The sequence below is a fragment of the Cherax quadricarinatus genome, chromosome 2 (assembly GCF_038502225.1).
Source record: "Cherax quadricarinatus isolate ZL_2023a chromosome 2, ASM3850222v1, whole genome shotgun sequence".
Taxonomy (NCBI): domain Eukaryota; kingdom Metazoa; phylum Arthropoda; class Malacostraca; order Decapoda; family Parastacidae; genus Cherax; species Cherax quadricarinatus.
The window spans coordinates 15,282,898-15,307,897 of record NC_091293.1 but is presented as its reverse complement, the minus strand read 5'-3'; positions in this window follow the sequence as shown (position 1 = coordinate 15,307,897).

The window sequence follows — 25,000 nt, the reverse complement described above, 5'->3', positions numbered from 1 at the left end:
GGAGGTAAAAGAGGTTTTGTGGGCGAGCGGCTTGGACTTCCAGGAAGCGTGCGTGAGCGTGTTAGATAGGAGTGAATGGAGACGAATGGTATATGGGACCTGACGATCTGTTGGAGTGTGAGCAGGGTAATATTTAGTGAAGGGATTCAGGGAAACCGGTTATTTTTATATAGCCGGACTTGAGTCCTGGAAATGGGAAGTACAATGCCTGCACTCTAAAGGAGGGGTTCGGGATCTTGGCAGTTTGGAGGGATATGTTGAGTACTTTTATAGGTATATGCTTCTAAGCTGTTGTGTTCTGAGCACCTTTGCAAAAACAGTGATTATGTGTGAGTGAGGTGAAGGTGTTGAATGATGATGAAATATTTTCTTTTTGGGGATTTTTTCTTTTTTTTGGGTCACCCTGCCTCAGTGAGAGACGGCATATATATATATATATATATATATATATATATATATATATATATATATATATATATATATATATATATATATATATATATATATATATATATATATATATATATATATATATATATATATAAACTATTTTTTTTACCAATAGGAATATTTTATTACATAATATGGCACAGAAGATATAAGAGATACATTGTTGATATAAAGGTGGCATATACGGTACATGTTGTTACGTATGTATCACCGATTATAAGGCGAAAATCTCATCCAGCTCCAAAGAGCTGGGGCGTGTGCCTAAAATGCAGCATGCATTACCCCTTTGAACAGCCGCACTGAGCCGCTGGAACAGAAAACTAGCTGCGCTGGGATCCCTAGTTACCCTGATGAGTCTTTTTCCCAGCTCCTTAAGGAAATTAGATGCACTCTTTCCCCATGAGCCAAGGGTCTCTGAGCCTATGGGAACAAACATATAATGATGGGCAAGTTCTCCATATTTTCTAGACTTTTGGGACTCCCTAAAGCTGGCAGCTGCCCCTCCTTCCTCCCTGGTGTATTGGAGATAGGTATCAGCCAAGGTAGATGCACATGTATAGTCCCACACCACCTGCTTCCCATCTGTCCAGGCTTGAAGGGTGATACCATCTGGACGCTTCTGGCTGCCTTCAGATCTGCATAGTTGGGGTGGCTCCCTTACTGCTGGGCATCCAGCTGTTGTGAGGCTCCTCTTGATAATGTTATTAACCTCCTCATGTCTTGCAATCTTTCCCTAGGATTTACGGCACACAAGACCATGGTACCCGAATCGGTCTGCTGCTTCACTGCCACAAATACACCTGTGTTCGGCGAGAATAGGGGCGGCAAGTCGAAGGGCAACACCGATGCGGATGGTCTGTGGGTCGAGGCGTGTGCCAAGGCTGGAGTTGGGAACAGCCAACAGAAAGTCCCCAGCATGAGGGGCTCTCACTGCCAGGAGGCGGGCTCTATCCTTCCCTGACACACTCTGAAGCATCGTTGAGGCTATATTTTCCACTATTGGACCATCCCAGTGCGATTGTTTGTAGTTGTTGGGGGGAGCAGGTCTGGTTTCTGAGCCCGTTAGATTATCCCAGATCATTGCTCCGTCAATGAATTTTTGGTCCTGGGCTCCAATCTTGTCCCTAAGATGTTCAGGGAGAATCGCTGCTACAAGCTCTCTGGATGCAATACACGAGGACAGAAAAGCAGGTAACGCAATCTGTGATGACTTGCGTACACCAATGCCTCCTAGTCTGACTGGAAGTGTAGCTTGGTTCCACTGCCCGTCTTCTAGAGTAAGGTTAAGTACTTTCGTAAAAATCTGCCTCAGAATACTGTCATATTCGTGCAGTATAGGGTTATCATATGAAGGTGCACATCTTAGGAAATATGTCAACCTGGGCAGACTCAAGCACTTTGTGAGAAGGTACAAGGCATCGTGGGTGTCCAGATTGCCTATTCGTTGTTCCATTCTCCTTAACTCTTCCAATTTCTTCCTGAGAATTGTGTCAATGGCATTGCTTCCCAGAGGTGCTCCTAGCATGACACTATTTGTGGGGGCAATGACTGCTGCTCCTGGTAGTTTTGATCTCACTGCATTTATCACTTGTTGACTGACTGAGATGATTTCACATTTGGATGGATTCAGGATGAGACCCATTTCCTGTCCCCGTGTCATTACCTGTGTAAGGTCATGTAGGAGGGACTCCTTTGTACCTGCTAGTGTGCCATCATCTAGGAACCAGATGTTTAGCTCGCTGGTCAGTCTGACTGTGATTTCCCTAACTGCAATACAGAAGAGAAATGGTGCAAGAGGATCTCCTTGTTGGACACCCTCCGATGATGTGATTTCATGCTCTCCAAAGAGAAGCATTGATTCCTTGCTATACCCAGCTGAAACAAAAGGGAAGAGACCAGGGAAATGTTCTTGTACTGCTGCTAATACCACGTCTCTTTTCAGGAGATTGAACGCATTCTTGAAATCTAATTTTACCACTGCATTGTCCTCAGGCAGGTTGTTGATATATGCCCTTGTTGCATGAACCGCTGCTTCACTTCCTTGAGAGACCCCAAAGCCAAGCTGGTTTGGTTGAAGCATCATGGCTGCCTGTGCACGAATACTTCGGACAGCAGCTTTGGATACGAGGCGGCGTAACGTGTTGCCTACTGCAATTGGCCGAATTCCTCCATCCTTCTTTTTAAGTGCACAAAGTGTTGCACCAAAAAAGAAAGGTCTAATTTCATCAGGAATCAGACCAGCCAAGGAATTGTTGACGAACCTTGTGATCTCTGAAAGCAGTGTCTCTGCAATTTCCCCAATAACTGGATTAACCATTTCCTTTAAATGCTGTGGCCTTATTCCAGTGTAACCCCCAGCAGAGCCAGATGGGAACGACATTATTGCTTTGTAAATGTCTGAGTCTTCCACAATCAATGGTTCCATAGTGGGGACAGAGGTGTTGGAACTGTTGGTGGCACTGGTTTCCCTGGCAGGGTGCTTTCCTCTAAGTGCTTCAGCCGTGTCAGCATCCCTGGGAGCAACTGTATCTTCACTGGTAATAATTCTGATTGCCCCCACTGTGTTGCCCTCTTCAATTTTCTTGCTCACCTGGACTCTGACTTTTTCCCTGTCAGTAGAGTGAGTGGAGGTTCTGCCTCCCCCTTTTTTGTGTTGACGGGGAAGGTGAATGAGGTTATCAACTCTAGGAAAATCTCTTAAGGATTTAATTATCATTGAGGCTAGCCTCTTTCCCCTTCTTTCCGGCACAGCTAAGCAAACATTGCCAAAAAGTAGCAAGTTGTGCCATGCCTTGATGGTTGGTGGAGCATTTAAGATAGTGGAACCATCGTTTACTTTTTTCAGGAGGTCTGTAAGTTTCCCAGCTGCGTGTGGACGGGCTGCTTTGGGAATATGTGTGAGTGTCCTCGTACCTGTTGCTTTAATTGCTTCCAAGAGATTGTCTGATGAGATAAAATCTGTTGGAGTGGGTTCAGGTGCCTGAGGTGGCTCTGGATCATCACTTTCCACAGGAGGACATCCTGAACCAGGGCAACTACCGTGTTTGCGGAGGAAACCATTAGAGTTGAGACAACGAAGCTGTAAGCATGACCGACACTTGCCTCTCCTAGTATTGCCAGCCGTGCCATTTCCCTGGCTGCTTGCTTCCTCCTGGTTGGCATCCATCTGCTAGACTAGACAATAGGAGTGGAATATGACATGCTGGGTGGGTATGGTGCGTGGAAGGTAGTGAACTTGACCGTGGTGGCCTGGTGGAGTTTGAGGGGCCGGGAGGGGAAGGGGAAAACTTCCCTTGGGAATTAGGTGGGGGAGGCGCAGGTTGAGTGGGGTTATCCCGGGGAGTACAATACACATGGACTTGCACACTATATATTATTCACACTGTCTAACAATACACACAACTTTATTTGTTTCCCATGTACACTATGAACAATGTGGGTATGAGCACTGCTGAACCAATGTGTTCACTCACCATGTCACTGGGGAGCTCCCTAAATCATGGACCAATAGCCTCATTATTCCCATTCCAAAGCCCAATCAACAAACCTCATTTCGCCCAATATCCCTTACTAGCTGCTTGTGTAAAACATTTGAAAGGATGATTCTTAATCGTCTTATGCACAGAATTAAGGAATTCTTGTCACCCCGGTTGCATGGCTTCATGCATGGAAGGAGTGTGCATCATTGCATTACCATCTTTCTCACTCTGCACACTGACAGCTCATACACTACGTTCCTTGACCTTAAATCCGCTTTTGATGTAGCCAACAGACATGTAATCATTAGTGAACTTGCCAGAATGGATGTTGGAGGATGGCTTCTCCGCTGGATTAAAGGTTACCTGTCCAACAGAAAGTCGTCTGTGTTGTTCCAGGGACATAGAAGTGTAACTAAAGATTTTGAATTAGGAACCCCACAGGGAGGTGTGCTTAGTCCTACCCTTTTCAACATTTTGATTAATGCCTTACTTAATGCCATGCCTAGCCAGCCCCATCATTATATGGTTAGTTTTGCTGATGACATAATGATTCACACTACCGGATTCTCCAACACCCAAAACATTCTTAATCATGTTTTAGCCTCGTGTCAGGACCTGGGGTTAATAATCTCAGGGGATAAAACAAAGATACTCAACAGGCGTCCTCCTCGGCAGAGAGGCACAGTTCGTCAGATCCAGTTGCATGATGGGTCTCTTCTAGAATATGTAAGCAGATACAGGTATCTAGGCTTTGAGGTTCCACTACTTGGACCTGTTGTAACGAGACTTTGTCGCCAATACAAAGAAAGGCTGAGAGCACTTAGAGTTGTGGCAGGTTTTCATCCCAGGTATGGTGCTAATGTTAAAATTGTGAAAATGATGTATCTTGCTTATATTAGATCATTGGTTGATTATGCAGCGCCACTACTTGCACTCGTGTCTGACTGGAAGCTTGGAGGGCTGGAAAAACTGCAAAACGAAGCAATGAGGATCATCCTAGGATGCCCTCGTACTGCCAAAATTTTAAATATGCGGAAAGAACTTAATATTCCAAGCATTAGAGATCGTGTTACTGAAAGAAATATCCTTATTGGGGACAATATGCTTAGGCTAGCCCATTCAAACCCCTGCACAGAAGCCCTCCAAACTTTCCTCAGCACTGGTGAACATCCTTCCAGATGGATCGAAAAAACTGGAACCGACCTCCGCATGAACCAGCTACATGATCTATATCAAGTTGGACAACAGAGACATTTCCCTGCTCCATGGGATATTACCCCATTCCAAACTACCATTCCTCCATTTCCCCCCAAAACTCTTCTTAAATCACAACCAAAGCTTCGTCTTGAAGCCAAACATGATGCCTTAAGCTGTATTGATAACTTAGTCACACAGAACAATCTTTCACAAATTATTTACGTCGATGGTTCTGTTCACCAGTCCACTGGTGCAGCTGGTAGTGCTGCTGTTGTCACACAGAGTGATGGCTCTCATAAAGAAATTGGAGCACGCATCAATAACTGGGCCTCTACCCTTCAAACAGAACTGTTTGCCATACTCCTTGCACTCAAATGTGTCCATGTATCTAAGGTTGACACTTTAATTGTAACTGATTCTCTGTCATCCATAAATGCTCTCAACTCATTAAGTATAAATTGTGGCATGCTTTTGTCAGAAGCCAGACATAGATATGGTAAGATTGTGGACAGTGGAGTCAGAGTGCACATGCTGTGGATTCCATCTCACATTGGTCTTCAGATGCATGATAGAACTGATAAATTGGCTAAGCTGTATGCTTTCAAAGAGGGAGTAGATTACAATCTTGGGTTGTCAGTTAGCAGTTTGAGAACAATAATACGAAAAGAACTTCAAATGAACTTTATTGACTTAAGACTTAGGGAGATTGACACAAGTCAGTCCATCTATCATCATTCCATCATGCAGGAGGAGCCACATGTCTATGGTGCATCCAACAAGATAAGCAGACTCTTGGATGTCACTACTGCCCGGCTCCGGCTGGGTTACAAGTATCTTTGGCAGGTTAAATCACCACCACCAGATGTAGACCAAACGAAATGTAAACTTTGCCAGATGGACTATTGTCACACATTGCGTCATTATGTACTGGAGTGTGATAAAATTAATGAATTTAGAAACAACTCACTCAGAAGTGTTCAAGAAATGGCTAAGTATTTTATCCACAGTGGTATATTGCAGACCATTCTGGAGAAATACCCTGACTTTGCTAGCTGTAAATAAAGCATTACCACATGTGTGCATGTGTGTGTGTGTGTGTGTGTGTGTGTGTGTGTGTGTGTGTGTGTGTGTGTGTGTGTGTGTGTGTGTGTGTGTGTGTGTGTGTGTGTGTGTGTGTGTGTGTGTGTGTGTGTGTGTGTGTGTGTGTGTGTGTGCGTGCGTGCGTGTGTGTGGGTGTGTGTGAGGGTGTGTGTGCGGGTGTGTGAGGGTGTGTGTGTGTGTGTGTGCGTGTGTGTGTGTGTGTGTGTGTGTGTGCGTGTGTGGGTGTGTGTGTGCGTGTGTGGGTGTGTGGGTGTGTGGGTGTGTGTGTGTGTGTGTATGTGTGTGTGGGTGTGTGTGAGGGTGTGTGTGTGGGTGTGTGTGAGGGTGTGTGTGTGTGGGTGTTGGTGTGTGTGTGTACTCACCTAGTTGTACTCACCTAGTTGAGGTTGCGGGGGTCGAGTCCGAGCTCCTGGCCCCGCCTCTTCACTGATCGCTACTAGGTCACTCTCCCTGAGCCGTGAGCTTTATCATACCTCTGCTTAAAGCTATGTATGGATCCTGCCTCCACTACATCGCTTCCCAAACTATTCCACTTACTGACTACTCTGTGGCTGAAGAAGTGCTTCCTAGCATCCCTGTGATTCATCTGTGTCTTCAGCTTCCAACTGTGTCCCCTTGTTACTGTGTCCAATCTCTGGAACATCCTGTCTTTGTCCACCTTGTCAATTCCTCTCAGTATTTTGTATGTCGTTATCATGTCCCCCCTATCTCTCCTGTCCTCCAGTGTCGTCAGGTTGATTTCCCTTGACCTCTCCTCGTGGGACATACCTCTTAGCTCTGGGACTAGTCTTGTTGCAAACCTTTGCACTTTCTCTAGTTTCTTTACGTGCTTGGCTAGGTGTGGGTTCCAAACTGGTGCCGCATACTCCAATATGGGCCTAACGTATACGGTGTACAGGGTCCTGAACGATTCCTTATTAAGATGTCGGAATGCTGTTCTGAGGTTTGCTAGGCGCCCATATGCTGCAGCAGTTATTTGGTTGATGTGCGCTTCAGGAGATGTGCCTGGTGTTATACTCACCCCAAGATCTTTTTCCTTGAGTGTGGGTGTGTGTGTGTGGGTGTGCGTCCTTGTGTGTATGCATATATTTGTTCGCTCGTGTGCACATGTCCGTGCGTGCGCCCTCGTGTGTGTATGTGCGCGCGCGCGCTAGTGTGGGTGTATGATCCACTTAATATTTGTATTTATAACTCATTACAATTGTGACCAGGTGTGGACGTATCAGTGGTTCATTACTTTGTAATTTGTTCATGACTGTAACCATGTATAGGAGTGAAGCTGATTCATTACCTCTGTAACTTGCCATGATTAGTGACCAGATCTACCTGGAGTTCATTACCTTTGTGACTAGTTCAGCTATCATAACTTTGGGGTCCAGTCACTGGACCCATTATGTACCTTTGTAATCTTTTGACTACCGCCCACAGGATGGGTATGGGGTGCATAAAGATATTAAACTAAAGTGTGTGTGTGTGTGTGTGTGTGTGTGTGTGTGTGTGTGTGTGTGTGTGTGTGTGTGTGTGTGTGTGTGTGTGTGTGTGTGTGTGTGTGTGTGTGTGTGGTGTGTGTGACTCAACAATCAATATTTGCACCAATAACTCATTACAGTTGTGACCGGGTGTGGAAGTGTGAATTGCTCATTACTCTATAATTTGTTCATGATTGTAGCCAAAGTATAAACGTAAGTAACCATTCTACAGAATTCATTACCTTTGTAACTTGTGAGCTCATTACCTTTATACCTAGTTCGGCTATCAAAACTTTGGGGGCCCAGTCCCTGGACCCATTACATACCTCTGTAATCTGTAAATACCTTTGTAACTTGTCATGATTGTGACCAGACTTACCTGGAGTTCATTACCTTTGTAAATAGTGAGTTCATTACCTTTGTAAATTGTGAGTTCATTACCTTTGTAAATTGTGAGTTCATTACCTTTGTAAATTGTGAGTTCATTGCCTCTGTAACTTGCTCAGCTATCAAAACTTTGGAGTCCAGTCCCTGGACCAATTATGTACCTCTGTAATCTTTTGACTACCGCCCACAGGATGGGTATGGGGTGCATAATAAACATATTAAACTAACACTCACCATCTAGTTACACATCCCACCTCTTCCACCCACCCCCGTGACGTGGGGGTGGATGCACTGACTGGTCACTCCCTCGTTAACATTAATTTCACATTGTTTTTCCATAACATAAGCCTTTAAAAAGTCCATGCATCGACACAATCATTTCCACGTTAACTGGAAGCATGGTGCATGGTGCTGGATATAGATGTTTTTATAAGAGCTTTTCGAGGTTTGTATGTACGATAATCTTGGCCGGTACTCATATACAGTGTAGGCCTTGTACTCCCCCACACCTCCACTGGCCGTCTTCCTCACTACCACCACCACTCACCAACATTTACAAACAGCACAACACTTCCACAATTTACCTTGAAACGGTGCTTTGAAATGTCTTCTCGCTTCACTGGAATCTTCCCAGAGTATTCACAATAAGTCCTGCTGAGTCTTAACCTGGTCAGCCTCGTTGATCCGGACTTATAATTGAAAATCCCGCAGCTAGCCCGCCACACGTCTTGCCATGCCAGCGCATGGCATGTATATATCGCAAGTTCTGCCTATTCGGCACGACTATATATATATATATATATATATATATATACATATATATATATATATATATATATATATATATATATATATATATATATATGTATATATATATATATATATATATATATATATATATATATATATATATATATATATATATATATATATATATATATATATACATATATATCGTGCCGAATATGTAAAACTGGTCAATTAGCAAGATCTCATTTAAAATTAAGTCCTTTCTAAAAATTTTCTCTTGTATGTTTAAAGATATATTTTTTCATTAATGTAAAAATTTATAATTTTGCACCAAAAGAATCTTAGAAAACTTACCTAACCTTATTATAACAAGAACAATTTATTTTAGCCTAATCCAACTAAATATATTTTAGATACGTTTACAATAATTTAATTCTAAACAAACACAACGAAATATATTTTTTTCGTTAGGTTCAGAATGATTTTGGGGAAATTTCTGCATACACAAATTTTCAATTGTCTTATATGGCAAGATGAGCGTTGCTATTTAAGCCAAGATCGCAAGTTCTGCCTATTCGGCACGACATATATATATATATATATATATATATATATATATATATATATATATATATATATATATATATATATATATATATATATATATATATATATGTATATATTTATATTTATTTATTTATTTATTTATTTATACCTTTAAATCTGCTCGTTAATGCAGATATCTAATCCAGAGGTCAGGAATTTTTTGGGTATTACCCCGATACAAATTTGTGTATGGCGAACTTCCCCAGAAATTCAACAGAATCTGGTAAACACAAGGAGCTTTGAAATTCAAAATAGTTTATTGAATCCATCTGTATTGAGAATAAAGTCATACAAGCTGAACAGTATGTATTATACGCGATAAAGCAACTTTATAAAATAAAACACAAACTTAACAAAATAATAAAATGAAAAATAAACTGCTTGAAATTAAAAAATAGTAACAGATAATTTTAATAAAAATGTTATTAGGGAAATAATGAATTTCAAGAAAACATTTTCACTTCAAGTTTTGGAGAAACTTGAAGAAACTAAAACTTAAGACACTAAGCTTTATTTGTTTGAAAAAGTAAAACTTTCATAATTTGCCTCCCTTATTAAATAATAATTTTTCGTGCAATTTTATTTATATATTTTTTGAGCCTTTATTACCCACGAGATTTTTAATCATGCCTAATTTGGGGTAGTTCAACCATGTGGCAGCACCTCTATGCCTGAAAGCATACAGACATGGTCAAGAGGTTCAGCTGTTGTCCGGACCAACAGAATGAGAAGGAAATGTGATCTCAGTGACTGTGGAATGAATGCTGGTGTCAGTCAAGGTGGTTGTAGAATCTCAGAAACTGGTGATCTCCTGGGATTTTCACGCACAACAGTTTCTAGAGTTTATGGAGAATAGTGGGAAAAGCACAAAACATCAAGTGAGAAACAGTTCGTGGGCGAAAACGTCTTATTAATGACAGAGGTCAGAGAAGAATGGCCGGACTGGGTCAAGCTAACAGGAATGGTGACAGTAACTTAAATAAGCATGCCTTTCAGCAATGAAATGCAGAAAATCATCTTTGAACGTACAACAAGCAGAACCTTAAAGTGGATGGGTTTCAGCAGCAGAAGACCACACCGGGTTCGACTTCTGTTAGTTAAAAGCAGGAATCTGAATCTATATGGGGCACATCCTCACCCAAACTAGATAATCGAAGATTGGAAAAACTTCGCCTGGAATGACAAATCGCAATTCTTGCTGTGACATGCAGAGAGTAGAGTTAGAATCTGGTGTAAACCTTTGAGATATGATAGAAGTGGTGAGTCACAGTATGAGTGCACAGCAAATCTGCACAAAATGTGTGACATTATCATGTTAACATGGATCTAAATTTCTAAGAAATGTTTTTAGTACCATGGTGATATATATATATATATATATATATATATATATATATATATATATATATATATATATATATATATATATATATATATATATATATATATATATATATATATACAGTATATATGTCGTGACGAATAGGCAGAACTTGCCATCTTGGCTTAAATAGCAGCGTTCATCTTGCCATATAGGACAAGTGAAAATTTGTGTATGCAATAATTTCGCCAAAATCATTCTGAACCTAACGAAAAAAATATATTTCACTGTGTTTGTTTAGTATTAAATTTCTGTAAACAAATCTAAAATATATTTAGTTGGGTTAGGCTAAAATAAATTGTTCTTGTTATAATAAGGTTAGGTAAGTTTTCTAAGATTCTTTTGGTGCAAAATTAAATTTTTTTACATTAACATTAATGAAAAAAATATATCTTTAAACGTATAAGAAAAAATTTCAGAAAGGACTTAATTTTAAATGAGTTCTTGCTAACTGGCCAGTTTTACATATTCGGCACGACATATATATATATATATATATATATATATATATATATATATATATATATATATATATATATATATATTTTTTATTCTATGCGAACATTTATTAATAAACAAAATACATATACAGAAAAAAACATAAACATGAATACAATGGCACAATGTATCAAAGATGATGAATTTCCTCCAGCTCCTCCGAGGCTGGACGTGAGCCAAGTATGCAGCAAGCATTTCCCCTCTGGATGGCGACGCTGAGGCGCTGGAACATGAAAGTGGCTGCCCTTGGGTCCCTGGTGGTGTCGATGAGTCTGGAACCCAATTCTTTAAGGAAACGTGTGGCATTTTTTCCCCATGATCCCAAGGTCTCTGATCCCACTGGGACAAATTGATACTGTTTGCTAATGTCCCTGTACTTGCTGATCTTGTACTCCTCCCTGTGGTCAGCAGCTCCTCCCTGTCGCCCCACACTGTGATGGATATAGGTGTCAGCCAGTGTGGACACACAGGTATAGTCCCATGCTAAGAGCTTGCCATTCTTCCAAGGATAGATGGTGATCCCGTCGGGGCGGTTTACTGGGTTGTGGGTATTGTTTGCTGCAAGTGATCGTGGCTCCCTCTCGGCAGGGCATCCAGCTGTAGCAAGGGTTCTCTTAATGATGTCGTTGACCTCATTGTGTCTTGCATGCCAGCCCTTGGTTTTGGAACAGTTAAGACCATGTAGACCGTATTGGTCTGCTTGCACTTCGCCGCAAATACACATATATTCTGTGTGAATTGGGGCAGCAAGGCGCAGAGCCACTGCAATACGGAGGGTCTTAGGGTCGAGTCGCGTTCCCATTGCCGATATGGGAACTGTTTGGAGGAAGTCCCCGGAGTGAGGTGCACTCACAGCCTGGAGACGGGCAATCTCCCTATCTGATGTTGCAGCCCTGAGCATGTTGGCAAGCACCTTTTCAGCAATTGGGCTATCCCAGCTTGACTGTTTGTGAGCCAGTGCTGCACTAGGGTTTGGTGCTGGAGCAGCAAGAGTCTCCCATTCGGTGATGGCACTGACATAGCTAGGGTCTTCTATTCCTGCTGAGTCACTGAGGGTGTCAGGAAGAATTTGTCTTATCAACTCGTTCGATGCAATGGAAGAGGATAGGAAAGCTGGTAGAGCAATCTGGGAGGATCTGCGTACTCCTAGCCCTCCAAGCCTGACCGGAAGTGAGGCTTGCAACCACTGTCCATCGTCAAGGGAAAGATTCAATACACTCTCTAGCATGGCCTTCAGGAGAGAGTCATATTCCTTGAGTTTTGGACTGCTGAAGGCTGGGGAGCATCTCAGAAAATAGGTAAGTTTTGGGGTTGACAGGCACCTGGTGAGTAGGTAGAAGGCATCATGTGTGTCAATGTCTTTCATCCTGCTTTCCATCGTCCGGAGGTCTGAGACTTTTTTTTTCCTAGGACCAGATCGATGGCATTGGACCCAAGAGGAGCACCGAGGAGAGTGCTATTGGCTGGATCAATGGCTCGTGCTCCTGGTAAAACGGTACTAATATTCTGGATCAACTGTTGATTGGTAGAAACTATTTCACATTTGGTGGGGTTTAAAGAAAGGCCCAGGCTTTCTCCCATGTCTTTAATTTTACTGATGTCCTCCGGGAGAGATTCTGTTGTGCCAGCCAGGGTACCGTCGTCCAGGAACCAGATATTGAGCTCGCTGGAGAGTGCCTCCGTGACTTCCTTGATGACCAAACAAAATAGAAAGGGGGCGAGAGGGTCCCCCTGTTGCACGCCCTCACACGAGTCAATTTCATGGTCCCCAAACAATAGTTTGGAAGTCACACTATAACACGATTCTATGAAGGGATAAAGGGAAGGGAAGTTTCTATAAACTGCTTGGAGAGCAGCATCCCTTCTGACTGAGTTGAAAGCATTGGCAAAGTCCAATTTGACCAAGGCTTTTTCATAGGACATGTTTTTGATATATACTCGTGCTGCGTGGGCAGCTGCTTCGCAGCCCTGTTGAACGCCGAAACCGAGCTGAGTTGGTTTCAGCATTGCAGCAGCCTCTTGACTCACCCTTCTTACTGCAGCCTTGGCGACTAGGCGCCGAAGGGTGTTACCCACTGCAATGGGCCTGATTCCGCCATCCTTTTTCCGGAGGGCACACAATGAGGCACCAAAGAAAAAGGGTCTGATGGCCTCTGGGACACCGCCAGCCAGGCACAGGTTGGAAAATTTGGTGAGTTCAGACAGCAGCCTCTCTGAAACCTCACCAAGTGCTGGATTGAGTATTTGTTTTAAGTGTTGAGGCCTTAAACCGGTGAAACCTCCTGCTGAACCCTGTGGAAATGACATAGCAGCTTTATACACATCAGCATCCTGTAAGGTTAGATGTTCTTCGCCTGCTGCAATGTCAGGGAGGTCAATGTTGGTACTGGGAGCCCTGGGTGGATGTTTGTCCTTCAGAGCTTGCGCCGTGCTGACGTCCTTGGGAGCGATGGTATCCTCACTGGTTATAAGTCTCAAAGCTCCAATAGTATTACCCTCTTCTATTTTTTTGCTAATTTGGGCTCTGATTTTTGAGGTGTCGGGTGTCTTGTTGTTGGCATTTGCCCGGCGGGTGTTTGTCGCCCTATGGGGGAGACGGACGAGGTTGTCATCCCTTGGGAATGCATTTATTGCCCTAATAACATGTGTTGCTAGTGACTTGTCCCTCCTTGGTGGGACAGCCAAACAGGCATTGCCAAAAAGCAGCAAGTTGTGCCAGGATCTGTTGTTTGAAGGAGCATCGTTGACTTTCTTCAGAAGGTCAGTGAATTTGCTAGCAGCTTGAGGGCGAGCTGCTTTGGGGATGTGTGTCAGAGTCCTGGTGGATGTTAATTTGATTGCAGATTTGAGGTCCTCTGTAGAGGTGAAGTCACGGTAGCTGTCAGCGCTGTCTGCTGGGGGAGGCTGTTGGTTGTTCTCATTTGGAGCTCTCCTGGAGCCTAGACATCTATTGTGTGCACGGATGTTGACAGATGTGGGATTGAGTGCACATTCCCTGTGGCACACCCGGCAGATGCCTCGTGAACGACAGCTTTGGCTCTGTCGGCCGTCTCCTACCGAGGCAGGGTGACCCAGAGAGAAAGAAAATCCACAAAAAGAAAATACTTTCATCATTCATCACTTTCACCTCACTCACATAATCACTGTTTTTGCAGAGGTGCCCAGAATACAACAGTTTAGAAGTATATACGTATAAAAATACACAATACATCTCTCCAAACTGCCAATATCCCAAACCCCTCCTTTAGAGTGCAGGCATTGTACTTCCCATTTCCAGGACTCAAGTCCGGTTATATAAAATAACCGGTTTCCCTGAATCCCTTCACTAAATATTACCCTGCTTACACTCCAACAGATCGCCAGGTCCCAAATAACATTTGTCTCCATTCACTCCTATCTAATACGCTCACGCACGCTTGCTGGAAGTCCAAACCCCTCACCCACAACACCTCCTTATATATATATATATATATATATATATATATATATATATATATATATATATATATATATATATATATATATATATATATATATATATATATATATATATATATATATATATATATATATATATATATATATATATATATATATATATATATATATATATATATATATATATATATATAGATATATATATATATATATATATATATATATATATATATATATATATATATATATGAGGAGTGAGGAAGAGCCAGTTGTGAGTGTGGGGGAAGTTCGTGAGGCAGTAGGTAAAATGAAAGGGGGTAAGGCAGCCGGGATTGATGGGATAAAGATAGAAATGTTAAAAGCAGGTGGGGATATAGTTTTGGAGTGGTTGGTGCAATTATTTAATAAATGTATGGAAGAGGGTAAGGTACCTAGGGATTGGCAGAGAGCATGCATAGTTCCTTTGTATAAAGGCAAAGGGGATAAAAGAGAGTGCAAAAATTATAGGGGGATAAGTCTGTTGAGTGTACCTGGTAAAGTGTATGGTAGAGTTATAATTGAAAGAATTAAGAGTAAGACGGAGAATAGGATAGCAGATGAACAAGGAGGCTTTAGGAAAGGTAGGGTGTGTGTGGACCAGGTGTTTACAGTGAAACATATAAGTGAACAGTATTTAGATAAGGCTAAAGAGGTCTTTGTGGCATTTATGGATTTGGAAAAGGCGTATGACAGGGTGGATAGGGGGGCAATGTGGCAGATGTTGCAAGTGTATGGTGTAGGAGGTAGGTTACTGAAAGCAGTGAAGAGTTTTTACGAGGATAGTGAGGCTCAAGTTAGAGTATGTAGGAAAGAGGGAAATTTTTTCCCAGTAAAAGTAGGCCTTAGACAAGGATGTGTGATGTCACCGTGGTTGTTTAATATATTTATAGATGGGGTTGTAAGAGAAGTAAATGCGAGGGTCTTGGCAAGAGGCGTGGAGTTAAAAGATAAAGAATCACACACAAAGTGGGAGTTGTCACAGCTGCTCTTTGCTGATGACACTGTGCTCTTGGGAGATTCTGAAGAGAAGTTGCAGAGATTGGTGGATGAATTTGGTAGGGTGTGCAAAAGAAGAAAATTAAAGGTGAATACAGGAAAGAGTAAGGTTATGAGGATAACAAAAAGATTAGGTGATGAAAGATTGAATATCAGATTGGAGGGAGAGAGTATGGAGGAGGTGAACGTATTCAGATATTTGGGAGTGGACGTGTCAGCGGATGGGTCTATGAAAGATGAGGTGAATCATAGAATTGATGAGGGAAAAAGAGTGAGTGGTGCACTTAGGAGTCTGTGGAGACAAAGAACTTTGTCCTTGGAGGCAAAGAGGGGAATGTATGAGAGTATAGTTTTACCAACGCTCTTATATGGGTGTGAAGCGTGGGTGATGAATGTTGCAGCGAGGAGAAGGCTGGAGGCAGTGGAGATGTCATGTCTGAGGGCAATGTGTGGTGTGAATATAATGCAGAGAATTCGTAGTTTGGAAGTTAGGAGGAGGTGCGGGATTACCAAAACTGTTGTCCAGAGGGCTGAGGAAGGGTTGTTGAGGTGGTTCGGACATGAAGAGAGAATGGAGCGAAACAGAATGACTTCAAGAGTGTATCAGTCTGTAGTGGAAGGAAGGCGGGGTAGGGGTCGGCCTAGGAAGGGTTGGAGGGAGGGGGTAAAGGAGGTTTTGTGTGCGAGGGGCTTGGACTTCCAGCAGGCATGCGTGAGCGTGTTTGATAGGAGTGAATGGAGACAAATGGTTTTTAATACTTGACGTGCTGTTGGAGTGTGAGCAAAGTAACATTTATGAAGGGATTCAGGGAAACCGGCAGGCCGGACTTGAGTCCTGGAGATGGGAAGTACAGTGCCTGCACTCTGAAGGAGGGGTGTTAATGTTGCAGTTTAAAAACTGTAGTGTAAAGCACCCTTCTGGCAAGACAGTGATGGAGTGAATGATGGTGAAAGTTTTTCTTTTTCGGGCCACCCTGCCTTGGTGGGAATCGGCCGGTGTGATAATAAAAAAAAAATATATATATATATATATATATATATATATATATATAGATATATATATATATATATATATACATCAGTATATATATATATATATATATATATACATACATACATATATATATATATATATATATACATACATATATCTAATAAGATCATAGTCCACAGGTGATTTCAGAATATGCAAAACAACCACAGTGAAAGAATACTGAAATTCCAAGCGATTTCGTGACTTCTCACAATATCAAGGAACTATAAAAAGAAAACATCAAAGGAAGGCATATAAAGGGTCAAGACTACACCTCACCATCACATCCCACGACAAAGTAACACCTCATACACGTGCGACGACACCCGACTCTGAAACACACCTAGTACTCTACCCAAGAATTAAGATTTATTACTTGTTTAATGTATCATTAAATTCTTCCCAAATTTTATTAATTATAAATGAATCCAATTTATGTAAACCAAAGGAAATATTCACATTATTTTCAAAATTGCTTTTTATGAAACATGTTTCAATTGTATTCCTGTCAACCATGGATTTGCTTGATACAACTTTCTCAGCCTTTCGAAAACCAATTGGATGGTTAAAATCTCTTATATATTAAGTGGGTTTCACAGAGTCGGGTGTCGTCACGCGTGTGTGATGTGCTGCTTTGTTGTGGGACGTGATGGTGAGGTGTAGTCTCGACCCTTTATATGCCTTCCTTTGATGTTTACTTTTTATAGTGCCTTGATAATGTGAGAAGTCATGAAAACGCTTGGAATTTCATTATTCTTTCACAGTGGTTATTTTGCATATTCTGATATCACCTGCTTACTATGATCATATTGTATTAATGGATACCACACGACTCTTCAGAATGTTCTCAGTAAGCTTTCCTAATCATATTTCTTTTGATTCCAAGTTCTCTTCTGCACTGATCAAGTTGCACAAGTTAAAAATTCGACTTAATTAAAAAAAAAAAACTGTTTAAATAAATAAGTTTTGCCCAAATCTCTTTTACCAAATATCGTCCTTGACATGAGAGATCGTCCTTTTGATTTTATGAGAATTATTCTTCAGAAACATATTGAAATTACTAAAATACAGGAGAAAGAAGCATTCAAAATATTGAGAAATAAAAAATACTCCTCTAATCAGGCTATTCCATCAGAATGGAAACATAGGGTGTTGGATCATTGCTATAATAAACTCAGAAGAATTTGTAATGAACTCAAAAACAAACTACAAAGAAAATTAGACATTTAATTGAAAACAGTGATTGGACAAAGCATGCGGTTTTGTAATTAACTTATCAGATGAAATAATAGATAAAAATAAAACTGCTGCTCTAGGTTTTGGTCTAAGTTTTCCAACTTCAAAAAAACTTAATAATGTTGAAATTGTAAAAGCCTTTTGTAACTTTAAAAAATCTTCTGATTTATCCACTGATGAATTTAATATTGATATGGGAATGGTATCTAACTCTGTGTTAAAACAAAACATTTCCAATTGTCCTCAAAGATTCTATAAGTTTTATGATACATTTATTAATAATTAAAAATTGCGCCTTACTAAAGCAGATGAAATAAATGCTATAGTAATTACCAAGATAAAATGAATAATATCTTAGATGATACTGAAACCTGTTCTAAATTTAAAAAGAATCCCTTAGAAGACCTACATCCCTGCAGCTGCCTCAGTACCCTACCTCTCCTTACATGTCTTACACACCCACCACCTCAAGCTGACCTCATCATGAATGCCAGCCTATCAGCATCCTGTCGGCCAACATTAGAGGTTTCATTACTAATGTTGGAGAGCTCACACATAGTTTTGTGAACACTCGACGTCCCGACATGATAGCTGTTGTTGAAACATTTTTGGAGGACAGGACTCCAGAAAATTTTTCAAGAATTGCTGGCTACACCTCATGGATGAGAAGAGACAGGCAAGGGCAAGGAGGAGGTGTTGCTGTGTGCTTCTCTAAAAGTGTTCATGCCCAGCACATTGATGTTGCCACCCCTACACATCTTGAAATGATATTCTTCAAGCTCTGTATAAACACTAGTACCTCTGTACTAGCATGTGCAATGTACAGACCTCAGTGGCAACATGCAGACCCTATCAACTTCCTAATGGAAAATATGGACTCCCTTCTGCTACAACACAACTGTCAACATATCATAATTGTTGGTGGCCTCAACCAACACCTTATACAGAGGGACTTTGATGACCTTCTTGCAGTACTTGACATGAGAAACTTTGTTGATTTCCCTACTCACATCTCTGGCTCTTCCCTTGACCCAGTAGTGAGTGATCTGGCAGAAGGTATAGTCACTTGTCAACCCCTCGGCTACGTTGGATCGTCTGACCACAAGGCTGTTTTTATGACACTTAAGATCCCAAGAGAACGAGGTGAGGAGTCCACACGCACAACCTGGCTATGGGAAAGAGGTAATTGGCCAGCCCTTTGCTCTGAGCTCGCCAACACCGATTGGAATGCTCTTCTTCAAAGGGATGTTGACAACCAAGTGAAAGCCTTCACTGGACACATCCTTAATGTACAACAAGAACACATCCCTCACAGGCAATATGTGACGAAGCCTACAGATCATCCTTGGTTTGGCTTTCGTTGTAGAGAGGCTGCTACTGCTAGGTACAAAGCATGGCGAAGGTATAAGAGACATCCTACCACCTATAACAGGAACTTGCACAGGCAAGCCTGTAGGCATGTGGGTGACGTTCAAAAGTGGGCCATTGCTAAATGGGAGGTGGACACAAAAAGAAAGCTAGCATCAGGTAGGGTAGGCTCCAAAACCTAGTGGTCCCTGGTCAATGACAGACAAGGTTATCTGCCTGATGAACTCATTCCACATCTAAATCGACAGGAAGGGACCACCTCTATTAGTAGTCAAGAGAAAGGGGACCTCTTTGCCGAACACTTTGCTACCAAAATGCAAGTTCCTGATCCAGCAAGGGACCCTCCTTGGCTAGCTGCAAAAGCTGTGTCAAAACTGTCAGTGGTGACAACAAGGCAGGAGGAGGTGCATTTCCTTCTTAAATCGCTTGACCAAGAAAAGGCTGTGGGCCCCGACAAGTTGAGCCCAAGATTGCTGAGAAGATGTGCAGACCAGCTAGCAGCACCTCTAACTCGCATCTTTCAGCACTGCCTAGTACAGTGTAAATGGCACTCTCTGTGGAAAGAGGCAAATGTAGTCCCTGTTCACAAAAAGAAGAGGAGAGCAGAAATCAGTAACTACATACCAGTGTCACTCCTGTCAATCACTGGTAAGATCATTGAGACAATAATCTCAAGACAAATGACAGAGTTTTTTTGACTACCACTCACTACTTTGTGATCATCAATATGGCTTCAGGATAGGTTACTCTGCTGCTGATCTGTTGTTAAACCTCTCCACTAAGTGGCACCAGTCACTGGATGAATCCAAAGTCAGCTGTGTGGTAGCACTGGACATTGCTGGTGCTTTCGACCGGGTGTGGCACCAGTGCCTCTTAGCAAAACTTCAAGCACTGGGAATTGCAGGCTCTACGCTATGTCTCCTCAGTGATAACCTTCATGGTAGATCTCTAAGGGTAGTTCTCAATGGAACGGAATTAGTAAGACATCCTATTGGGGCAAGTGTTCCACAAGGAAGCGTGCTGGGACCATTGTTATGTAATGTCTACTTCAATGACCTTCTTAATCTCATCCAAGAATCCCATGCATTTGCAGACGACTGTACACTGACATTCACTTATCCAAGAGAAGAAATACCAGCTGCTCTGTGCTACATCAATCACCAGCTAAGAGCTATATCAGCTTGGGGAAATAGATGGCAAGTAACATTTGCACCTGAGAAAACGCAAATGATGATCGTCTCTAGGCACCATGATGGTTATGCTGGTGCAGTAGTAAGGATGAATGGGAGGGTGTTGGCACCTGGAGAAGAAGTTGATATCCTTAGGGTGAAATTTGACTCCAAACTAACCATGAAGAACCATGTTGTAAATCTTGCAAACAATGCAGACAGGAAGCTTACAGCACTTCGCCGTATCTCACATCTGCTTGACAGTAGGGGTTGCAAGATTCTGTACGAGGCACAAGTACGCTCACACCTTGAGTATGCTCCACTTTCTTGGATTGCCTGCCCCCCCCTCTCATCTGCGACTGCTTGACAGAGTAGAGAACAGAGCAAGACGTCTCATCTCTCGCCTGGGCCCATCCTGGATAGATCTGTCATTTCAGCAGAGCCTTCAACACAGGAGGGATGTGGGTGAGCTTACTGTTATGTACAAGGCCTATATTGTCAAAGTACCATACTTGGATCCACTTCGAGGACAGCGTGAAACAAGCTTTTATACCAGAAGACGGGCAGAAAGCAGCAACTTCACTCTGGCTGTACCCTTCTCCAGAACATCACTCCATCTGAGATCATATATTCCCAGGATGACTCGAGTACGGAACACATTCGTACAGCATTATGATGTCAACGAGATAAAGTCAGTTGATCAAATGAAAATGCTGGCACACAGATGGCTCCAACATCATCCTGTTCCCTACTTGTATGTTTCATAACAATAAAAATGCTTTCAAATGAGCTGATGTAGGTAACATCTCTTAGCTTGCCAATAAAATTAGGAATCCTTAACCTGTAAATAGCTTGTCAATAAAGCTAGGGATCCTTAACTTTGTCAAACCCTGTGTAAAAAAAAAATCGTTAACAGCAATTTCAATAAAACAATAAAACTTCTACTGAAAGGCAAAGATGAACTAATTAAAAAAAAATATTTCAACTAATCTTTACCTTACATGTATGGATTAATAAAAATGCACAAACCAAGTAATCCAGTTAGACCAATTATTAGCTCCATAGGTTCAGTTTCATATAAATTATCTAAACGGCTTGTTGACATTTTGAGCTCCATTGCTGGAAAAAATTCTAATTTTAATGTTAAAAATAACATATATTTAGTTGAAAAATTAAGCACCTTGACTGACTTAAATGATTTTAACATGGTTAATTTTGATGTTACTTCCTTGTTTACGAAAGTTCCAGTTGATGTTTTATTAAGTTTCTTATCTGAGAATTACTTAATTATGATTTACCATTGCCAGTTCCTACTAACATTAAACTTATGAAAGTTAGCATTGTTGATGCAAAATTTGCATTTAATGATGAGTTTTATACTCAGAAGTTTGGTATGGCAATGGGAAATCCACTTTCACCTGTTCTTAGTAACCTATACATTGATTTTTTTGAAACAAGACTGTTTAAGACAATCCTCCCTAAAAGAGCTAAGTGGTTTAGATATGATGATGATTTTTTGTGTCTTATGCCTAAGAATGTGGATACAAACCATTTCCTTGTTAAATTAAATAGCTTAGCCCATTCTGTAAACTTTACTGTTGAGTTCGAAGCAAATAACTCATTGCTTTTTCTAGATGTTTTAATTATTAAGGGTAAAAATGACTTTAAATTTAAAATTTACAGAAAACCTACAAATAACTGTTCCTACGTCCACTATTATTCTTCACATCAAGACAGAGTTAAACTGTCGGCTTTCTCATCAATGTTTTTGAGAGCTTAGCGTGAAAACTTGGTTGATATGCCTTCTCTTCTTAAGACTTTTAATATCAAAGTTGTATTTAAAAATCTTGATACAGTAAAAAAAACTTTTGATAAAGAATTCCCTCCAAAATGCTGACAGATGTGTCTATAAGATGCCTTGTAAAAATTGCGGTAAAGTTTATCACGGTCAAACTGGTAAAAGTCTCAAACTAAGATTAAAACAACATAAATATAGCATTAGAACCGGACAAGATTCTAATGCTCTATTTATTCATGTGAGAGATTTTAACCATCCAGTTGATTTTCAAATGGATGAGAAAGTTGAATCAAGGAAATCCATGGTCAACAGGAATATAATTGAATCATGTCTCATAAAAAGAAGTTTTGAAAATAATATAAATGTTTCCTTTGGTTTATATAAATTGGATTCATTTATAATTAATAAAATTTGGGAAGAATTTAATGATACATTAAACAAGTAATAAATCTTAATTCTTGGGTAGATTACTAGGTGTGTTTCAGAGTTGGGTGTCGTCGCGCGTGTGTGAGGTGTTACTTTGTTGTAGAATGAGATGGTGAGGTGAAGTCTTGACCCTTTACATGCCTTCCTTTTATGTATTGTTTTTATAGTTCCTTGATAATGTGAGAAGTCATGAAATAGCTTAGAATTTCACTATTCTTTCACGGTGGTTGTTTTTATATATATGTCGTGCCGAATAGGTAAAGTTGGTCAATTAACAAGAATTCATTTACAATTAAGTCCTTTCTGAAATTCTCTCTTATACGGTTAAGGATATATTTTTTTCATATATGTTAATGTAAAAATTAATAATTTGGTACCAAAAGCACCTTAGAAGATATACCTAACCTTATTATAACATGCGTTATTTAATTTAGCCTAATAGAACTAAATATATTTTAGATATGCTTAAAATCATTTAATAATAAACGAACATACACACACTCACTCACACACACACACACTCACACACACACACTCTCACAAACACACAAACACACACACACACACACACACACACACACACACACACACACACACACACACACACACACACACACACACACACACACACACACACACACACACACACACACACACACACACACAGTCGCAGAGCCAGGAACGAGTATGCACAGGTAAGGAGGAGGCCCAGCGACAGTATGAAAATAACATAGCATCGAAAATCAAGACTAACCCGAAACTGTTGAATAGCCACATCAGGAGGAAGACAACAGTCAAAGACCAGGTGATCAGATTGAGAACAGAAGGTGGAGAACTCACAAGAAATGATCAGGAGGTATGTGAGGAGCTAAACAGGAGATTTAAGGAAGTTTTTACAGTAGAGACAGGAAGGGCTTTGGGAAGACAGCACAGAAGGGAACATCAAGAGGGAATATACCAACAAGTGTTGGATAACAAACGAACAACCGAGGAGGAGGTGCAGAAGCTGCTAAGTGACCTTGATACCTCAAAGGCGATGGGACCGGATAACATCTCCCCATGGGTCCTTAGAGAAAGAGCAGAGATGCTGTGTGTGCACTTAACCACAATCTTCAACACATCCCTTGAAACTGGGCAACTATCTGAGAAATGGAAGACAGCAAATATATTCCCCATATTTAAGAAAGGAAACAGAAATGAGGCACTAAACTACAGACCTGTGTCTCTGACATGTATTGTGTGCAAAGTCATGGAGAAGATTATCAGGAGGAGAGTGGTGGAACACCTGGAACGGAACAAGATTATAAATGAAAACCAGCATGGGTTCATGGAAGGCAAATCCTGTGTCACAAACCTTCTGGAGTTTTATGACAAGGTAACAGAAGTAAGACACGAGAGAGAGGGGTGGGTGGATTGCGTTTTCCTAGACTGCAGGAAGGCCTTTGACACAGTTCCCCACAAGAGATTAGTGCAGAAGCTGTAGGATCAGGCGCATATAACAGGGAGGGCACTGCAATGGATCAGGGAATACCTGACAGGGAGGCAACAACGAGTCATGGTACGTCAAGAGGTATCACAGTGGGCGCCTGTTACGAGCGGGGTCCCACAGAGGTCAGTTATAGGACCAGTGCCATTTTTGATATATGCGAACGACATGATGGAAGGAATAGACTCTGAAGTGTCCCTATTTGCAGATGATGTGAAGTTGATGAGAAGAATTAAATCGGATGAGGATGAGGCAGGACTGCAAAGAGACCTGGACAGGCTGGACATGTGATCCAGAAACTGGCTTCTGGAATTCAACCCTGCCAAATGCAAAGTCATGAAGATTGGGGAGGGGCAAAGAAGACCGCAGACAGAGTATAGGCTAGGTGGACAAAGACTACAGACCTCACTCAGGGAGAAAGACCTTGGGGTGACCATAACACCGAGCACGTCACCGGAGGCACACATCAACCAAATAACTGCTGCAGCATACGGGCGCCTGGCAAATCTGAGAATAGCGTTCCGATACCTTAATAAGGAATCGTTCAAGACACTGTACACTGTGTATGTTAGGCCCACACTGGAGTATGCAGCACCAGTCTGGAACCCACACCTGGTCAAGCACGTCAAGAAGTTAGAGAAAGTACAAAGGTTTGCAACAAGGCTAGTCCCAGAGCTCAGGGGAATGTCGTAC